The sequence below is a fragment of the Mastomys coucha genome, unplaced genomic scaffold, assembly GCF_008632895.1.
Source record: "Mastomys coucha isolate ucsf_1 unplaced genomic scaffold, UCSF_Mcou_1 pScaffold3, whole genome shotgun sequence".
Taxonomy (NCBI): Eukaryota; Metazoa; Chordata; class Mammalia; order Rodentia; family Muridae; genus Mastomys; species Mastomys coucha.
The window spans coordinates 56,405,063-56,413,826 of record NW_022196909.1 but is presented as its reverse complement, the minus strand read 5'-3'; positions in this window follow the sequence as shown (position 1 = coordinate 56,413,826).

The window sequence follows — 8,764 nt, the reverse complement described above, 5'->3', positions numbered from 1 at the left end:
CTCACTCAGGATGATACTTTCTAGTTCCATCCATTTGCCCACAAAACTCATGATGTTCTCTTTATTAATAGCTGCTCAATTCCAGAATGTGCAGCAATGATCCTACTGCATTTCTGACTGTTTAAAAATTGTTCTGGTTTTGAGAATCCTGTCAAGAACAGAACTGCAGATTTGATCCTGCTTCAGCCTCAAGGTCAAAGGTTCCTTTGTTATGAGCTGATAGAACCAAACATTGAGCATTGCGTAGTGCATTTTAGACAAGACTAAACCCCTGTGTCAGCTCTAGCAATGCTTTGAATGTGGAAGTGACCCTCTTCCTTAATGAAAGAAAACCTTATCATACTTTGGGTATAAGAGATGTCAAGCTTATAAAATAGTTTTAGTTTCGACTATTAGTTTGGATGTAGCAAGATGCTAACTTGTCGAATGTTTGAAAGGGTTCAAACAGTAATTACCAAACTGAAAGTTTTTACTTCACACATATACTGTTTTTCAGAAAATATCATGCATTTGCATTTCTTAAAATGGGTTGGTTTCACCTTTCTAATATAATGACTCCCAGGGCATTGAAAAAAACACTGAATATTTATCACAAATACACAGAAGAAAACTAATGACATCATACAGTGAGGGATATCATTTCTACTCCTGGAATAGTTGAAAAAAATGGGAAAAAATCTGTGCCTTTCTAACTTAGCTTTGTCAACTGCCTGTCATTTTAGGGAGTCACATAAATATTTTGGGTGTGAATTACAAAGTGGACATTGTGGGTATCATTTAATTTGCAATTTGTGGGACACATATTTCGTGTTCACTCACATAGAACATTAAATTATTTTTTAGGTATAGAAATGACTTCCAAATATATGTCTTCAGCCATATGTGTTGACTTATCTGAATTTTTACATAAAGTTTCATAGTTTAAGCCTGTACACATTAAAGTATGTGAACAAAAAGGCTCAACAGTATTGTGTTCATAGAAGTTTTTACATTTTATAAGTAGACAAGTATTTATAATTTCATTCTAAGTATGTATTCATAGCAACTTTACAATATACTTATAATTCAATTAATTTTACAAAATAGGTAGTTTCACAATACACTTACTTGATATAATTATTATTTTATGAGATAATTGCAACTATCATAATTATCATCATTATCATATCATCATCATAATCATCATCATCATCATCATTAGTTATTAGTTGTGATAGGATAGCCCACATCAACATAAAAATTAAAATTACTTACTATGTTAGTTTCCTGAGCATAGGGACTATTGGTGTACATCTCTACGCATAGGTATTTAGTTATTTTAATTTGTACTTACTATTTAATAAATGTTAGTCAATAAAACTTTCAGTTGCCTCTGAGCATTTCTACAAAAACATGGGAGCTATTTGTCAGGTGTGATTGCATAACCCCTGTACCTGGGACTGCTTTGGAGTTTGAAGAAAGAGAATTACTTGGACCAGGGGTTCAAAGCTAGCCTGGGTAACATAGTAGATCTTCCCCCCATCCTGGTCTTACTTAGTGTATGGCCCCCAGCACCCTACCACAGTAACACTGGTGAATATTTTGTTTAAATCAACAAGGGATTTATTCCATAATGAGCCACATCTTCCATGTTTCGTTTTTAGTTAATGTCAGTAAATTATTCATATTGTTCAGGTTCTCCACTTCTAGTTAGTTTTCACCAAACAGAGCAGTTCTCTCTATTATTTATTTATCTTATATCTTGATCACAGCCCCTCATATCCTCCTAGTGCATCTCATACAGTCCCTCTCCCCACTACCTCCCCTTCTTCTGGGGGAATTGCCCCCTACATACCAACCCATGCTGGCACAAGTCACTTAAGAATTAGGAATATCCTTTTCCACTGAAGTCAGACAGAACAACCCAGTTAGGAGGACATGATCAACAACAGAATCAGCAACAGCCCCCACTCCAATTGTTGGGGGATTCACATGAAGACATAGCTGCACATTTGCTACATATGTGTGGAGGTCATAGGTCCAACTCATGTAAGCTCTTTGGTTGGTGGTTCAGTATCTGGAGCCCCCCAAAAGTACAGGTTAATTGACTTCTGTTGGTTTTCTTGTGGAGTCCCTATCCTATACTGGTCCCTCAATTCTTCCCCCAACTCTTACACAAGATACCTCCTGTAGCCAGGCATAACTCCTGGTGGAGCAATAAGGACACCAACCCACCCACAAAAGCTTTGATCCTTAATTTGTTCTGCCTACAAGAAGTGCATAGACAAAGATGGAGCAAGGACTGAATAACTAGTCCAACTTGAGACTTATCAGATGTGTGAGAACCAATCCCTGACACTATTAATGACTGTACTTGCAGATAGGAACCTAGCATAACTGCCCTCTAATAGGTTCCACCCAGCAGCTGACTAAAACAAATGCAGAGACCGACAGTCAAACGTCAAGCAGATCAGTGTAACCACATCAAATATCTGAAGTAAATCTGGACTTTAACAAAAGCCGGGCTGTGGTGGCACACACCTTTAATCCCAGCATTTGGGAGGCAGAGGCAGGTGGATTTCTCAGTTTGAGGCTAGCCTGGTCTACAGAGTGAGTTCCAGGACAGCCAGGGCTATACAAAGAAACTCTGCCTTGAAAAAAAAAAAAAGAAAGAATAAAAAAAAGATACTTAACAAAGACTAATTTTGTTTAAACTGTGTTAATACCGTGCATACCTGTTAACTATCTCTCATAGAGCATGAAACACAAATGTTATTTTCATATTTGAATAAATATACTCATTTTAAGTTTGAAAAAAGATGCTTAAAAAAAGCAGGAAAACTTTCAGTTGAGTCTAACTCTTAGTTGTAGACACTGAGCTGCTCAAACTGCTAATGCTTTGGGGATGTTTTGTAACTCCTGTTTTAAAATAAAGGGAGGGTCCTTTTTTTTCTGGATTGTGGCTTCTGGTTGGTTGTCCATGCTCTGGTGGGCAATTCTTATGGGCAGTTACTTTTAAATTAAGTTATTTTTTAAAAAAATACATGAAATTAAGAAATTGAGAATAGAAGATATTTTAGTGAGGGATACTGATGATTTTGTGTGGAATAGTGAGGGGTAGAAATGATAACAATTCTTTGTATACATATATGAAAACAAAATAATAAATTAAAAAAATAAAAATTAAGATTATATATGTATTTCAATATGTAATAGAAAGTTTTAAGTAACTGTGCTTTTAAATGTTAACATAATATCTACATGGAAATGGTGCTCATTAGATGCTAATATTAGTACCTAAAAACCCAATTTTCTCAAGTACATTTTTACTTACCTCTTAAAGTTGTGATGTCAAGTGTGCACTGTTTCCTGTTCTTTGGTGTTGATAAGACCGTCATGCTTACTCCTCAACTTCTGATTTTTACTTTTTCACCCTTTGTGGGATAAAATAACTTGTTTACATTTTTAATAAATGTTCAGCAAGAACAAAAAAAGAAAAAGAAAGAAAGAAAGGAAAAAAGGAAGAAAGCATATGAGAAATGGAACTGAGAATTTTATACAATTTATATAAGGGACTGTAGGGAGCCTACAGGGGCCAAAATTGTTACTCATATACCTGGCATGATTTCCTACTCTCTATGTACCTTGCTGCTTCTGCTCTCATGGGGAAGCTAACATTGGCTGAGAAGAGGAGACCCTGACAGACCTTCAGCTAACAATTATGTGTGAATGCTAACATTATATAGTGACTAGTGCTTTGTGTTCAACCTACCCACTAGAAATAGTCACCTTCAGGGGATATAAACCTCTTTGTCGAAGACACACTGTGGACCAGGACAGACAAGAAACTCACCACCAAAGAGTGATATGTTGGATCACAAACTAAGGACAACTTCCAAAAGTGTTTTTCTCTATAATGGAGACTTCTCAGAAAGAGTAAGTCAAAACTGAAATTTTTCATAGAGTAAGAGGACAAAACATGAGAAGAATGTTATCAATGGAAAAGATTCTCTAGCTAGCAACATGAAAAACATTGTATTTCCCAGAATATCAGAATTGGAGTGCTGATGACAAATTACTTTCCAAGATGATTTTAGAACAAAGGTTAGATAACATTTCTCAAAATATATTTTAGGAAATGTTCCTACTTTCATGTGTACAACTGGTATCTGGGGATTTTGAGTTTAAAATGGTAATGCATTCCTTTTATTACATAAATGCCTTAGAAAAAAATATTCCTGGGGCTGGGTATAATGATGGATGCCTTTAATCCCAGCATTAGAGAGGTGGATCTTTGTGAGTTCTGTGCTATCTGGTTTGGAGAGTGAGTTCCATGCCAGTCAAGGCTGCATAAAGATACGTTGTTTAAAAAGAAGTGGGGTGGAATTGGCAGGAAGTTAATAAAAAGTACCCCTAACATTTTTATCCAGAAAGCCTAATAAGGTACCCACTAATTGATACAAGTTTTTAATTTTATTTTTAAAATTATAATGTAATTAAAATACTTTCCTTTTTTTTCTCCATTTTAGCCTTTCTATATACCCCTCCCATTTTCATTCAAATTTGTGGCATGTGTGTGTGTGTGTGTGTGTGTGTGTGTGTGTGTGTGTGTGTATGTGTACGTGTGTGTCCATATTTCTAAAATATAATCTGTCCAACCCATATAATATTAGTTTTATGTAGGTTTTCAGGGATGATCATTTGGTAATGTTCAATCAGTTTGTGTGATTGTCCCTGGAGAACACTGCCTCTCCAGATCGCAGCATTCTGCAGCTGCCTATAGTTTTTTGGTATAGGGTTGACTCCTCATGGGCTTTTTCCTGTCTACTTTGGCATGCCTATCCGTGTCCTTCAGGTTCAGCTCACATTTAGGCAGTCATGTTAGTGAGACTTCATGGGTATAACCTCTGGCTTTGGTAGAAAACACAACCTCACAACAAAATCTTTGATCGTTTGGCTCTTACCATCTTTTTGTTCCTTCTCCACAGTGCTCCTTGACCTTTAGGTATGGCTTGGAGTATTTTTAATATGACTTATTCTGGTATGTTGTAATCATATATTATAAAAATGACTTGTAATCATTATTTTTTTACTGCACTGATAAAAATCCATGGCCAAGACTATTTAGAGGAGAAACAGTTCATGTGGATTATGGTTCCCAAAGCTGTGAGTATCTGCTTCTCTCTTTGTCAGGGGCTAGCAAAACCTCTCACAAGACAACCATAACAGGATCCTATCTGCAAGCACTTCTTGGTATCAAGCAATAGTGTCTGGATTGGTGTCCATAGATAGGATGGATCCCAAGGTGGAGTGGTCTCTGGTTGGCCTTTTCTTTAGCATCTTCTCCAATTTTTTGTCCCTGTGTTTCCTTTAGATAAAAACAATTCTGGGTTATAAACTTTGAGATGGGTGGGTGATGCTATCTGTCCACTGGGGGGTGGGGGCATGTCTATCTGTTGGAGGTAATCTCTTCAGGTTCTATCTTTCCTCTGTTGGGAACTTCTCACATTCCTGGCATCTGGGACATTCTCCTGGTCCTTCACCCCTTGTTTCTCACCCCCACTGCTACTCATTTCTATTTATTCTCCTGGTTTTCTAGACTTCTCTCCTCTTTCTTCCCCTACCTCTTCCTGCCACTCAGTGCTACAAATTTTCCTTTTAGCCCCTTTTTCATTGTGTCTCATAAGTTTGCCTTCACTTTTGTTAACTTCTAAAACATCCTTAATTTTTTTCTTTATTTCTTCCTTTACCAAGTTATCATTGAGTAGAGTGTTGTTCAATTTCTGTGAGTATGTGGGATTTCTGTTGTTTTTGTTGTTATTGAAGACCAGCTTTATTCCAAAGTGATATGATAGAATGTATGGGATTATTTTAATCTTTTTGTAGTTGTTGAGGCTTATTTTGTGACTGATTATATGGCCAGTTTTGGAGAAGGTACCATGAGGTGCTAAGGAAAAGATATATTCTTTTGTTTTAGGGTGAAAAATTCTGTAGATATTTGTTAAATCTATTTGGTTTGTAACTTCTGTTAGTTTCACTGTGTCTCTATTTAGTTTCTGTTTCGATGATCAGTCCATTGGTGAGAGTGTGGTGTTGAAGTCTCCCACTATTATTTTGTGAGGATAAATGCATGCTTTGAGCTTTAGTAATATTTCTTTACAAATGTGGGTGCCCTTGCATTTGATGTTCAGAATTGAGAGTTCATCTTGTTTCATTTTTTCTTTTGATGACTATGAAGTATACTTCCACATCTTTTTGATAACTTTTGGTTGAAATTCTATTTAATTTTATGCCGCGGGCCCGCCAATCTGGGCCTCCCTCAACCCGCGGGAGAAACGGGGGTCCTAGTCAGGTTGACAAGGTGTAGGCGAAGAAATGATGGCAGAGACGACACATGAAGTATAAGATCTAAATGTATTTCTTAGAAATGGCATCAGACTTTTACAGTCATTGTAAAAGAGAGATGGTAAATCTGGCAGCTCAATAGTTGAGGTACATCTGAGGCTATCTGAAACATACTGGGTCTAAAGCAGCAGCTATCTCCTCTGAACTGGTGCTGCATCCCCCAGGCCCAAGTGCTCTGGGCCCGGGGAATGCAGATGCATGAATCTGAGTCCTAGCCCATCTAAGTTCTAGTGCTAGTCCTGCATGTGAGTCCAAGTCCTTCTTCTTCTCTCAGTCCTAGTGCTAGACTGATGTCACATAGGCAAGCGACCCCCACACCAAGGTCAGCAGGGTCTGGTAGGTAGGTGTAGAGCAGGAAGAAGAGGGGTGGTGCCCTCCCTGTTGAGGTATTCTTATGCTAATTCTCTGGTTCTTGCTGGAGGCAGGCAGAGGGGAGTCCTGACCTAACACTTTTAGCTGATGTCCTAGAGTGAGGGAAACCCTTCAATTACTCTCTAGTACTTAAAACATTAAACTAGGATAGTTGGAAACATTGTGTCGGCCAGGAGACAATGCCCAATCTTAACCATTTATAAATCATTTCTTGGGGTACCTTTATGCCTAATTATGAGGCCGTGTTGACTATTGGAAAGACTAATCTGGAACACGTCTGAGTTAGGGGATACCAGTGACTAGTCTGAAATCCAGGAGGCACAGAACCCCTTTTGGGGTCTTATTGCCTCTTGTCCTTTATCAGGATTTTATCCCCAATATTTTGGATGTGACTAGAGTAGACGAGTGTGCATAGCAATTTTATAGTAAAATGGCTACTCCAACTTGTTTCTTGGGAGCGTTTGCTCGGAAATATTTTTTCTGTCTTTAGACTCTGAGAAAGTGTCTTGTCTTTGTCACTGAGATGTGTTTTCTGTATGCAGCAAAATGCTGGTTCCTGTTTATATATCCTGTTTCTTAGTCTATATCTTTTTATTGGGAAATCGAGTCCATTAATATTGAGAGATATTAAAGACCAATGATTGCTGGTTCCTGTTATTTTTGTTGTTAGAGGTGGTATTATGCTTGTGTGGTTCTCTCTTTTGGGGGGGTTGTTGTGAGATGATTAATTCCATGGTTTTCCTGGGGTGTAGTTTCCCTCCTTTTGTTGGACTTTTACCTCTATTATCCTCTATAGGGTGGAAAGATATTTTTTCAGCTTGGTTTTGTCATGGAATATTTTGGTTTCTCCATCTATGGTGATTGATATTTTTTCTGGGTACAGTATTCTGGGCTGGTAATTGTGTTCTCTTGGAGTCTGCATGACCTCTGTCAAAGGTCTTCTGCTGTTAGCAGATCTTCTGACTGTTAGATGTCTGGTGTAATTCTGATAGGTCTGCCTTTATATTTTACGTGGCCTTTTTTCCTTACTACTTTTCATATTCTATCTTAGTTCTGTGTATTTTGTGTTTTGATTATTATGTGTGGCAAGGAATTTCTTTTCTGGTCCAATATATTTCCTGTCCTATAGGATTCTTGTACATTTATGGCCATCTCTTACTTTAGGTTAGGGAACTTTTCTTCTATAATTTTGCTGAAGACATTTTCTGGCACTTTGAATTGGGAATCTTAACTCTTTCCTATTCCTATTATTCTTAGATTTAGTCTTTTCATTGTGTCCAGAATTTCTTGCATGATTTGGGTTAGGAGCTTTTTGTACTTTCTATTTTTTTGACTGTTGTGTCAATATTTTCTATGGCAACATTTATATTTGAGATTTTCTCTTCTTTTCTTATATTCCCTTGGTAATGATTGCATCTGTAACTTCTCATCTCTTTCCTAGATTTCCCATATCAAAGGTTGCCTCCCTTTGTAATATCCTTATTGTTTCAATTTCTATTTTTAGATCCTGGACATTTTTGTTCAACTCCTTCACCTACTTGATTTGTGTTCTTCCTGTGTTTCTTTAATGGATTTATGTGTTTCCTCTCTAAGGACTTCTACCTGTTCAGTGTTCTTTTAAAGGAGCTATTTATGTCTTTTTTATGGCCCTGTATCATCTTCATGAGATGAGGTTTTAGGTCAGAATCTTGCTTTTCCAGTTTGTTGGGGTATCCAAAGCCTGCTTGGTGGGAGAACTGGGTTCTGATGGTGCCAAGTAGCATTGGTTTCTGTTGCCTTTTCTCTTGAGCTTGCCTCTCACCATCTGGTTATCTCTGTTGTTAACTGGCCTTGCTGTTTCTGACTGGAGCTCATTCTTCGTGTGAACCTAGTCATGATGGACCGTCTTGTGTCAGGCTGTCTCTGGGTGTGGTAGGGTATCTGGAGCTCCTGATCTGAGACCCTGGTTATAACAGGCCTCAGAGGAGTCAAACTCTCTCTCTCTCTCTCTCTCTCTCTCTCTCTCTCT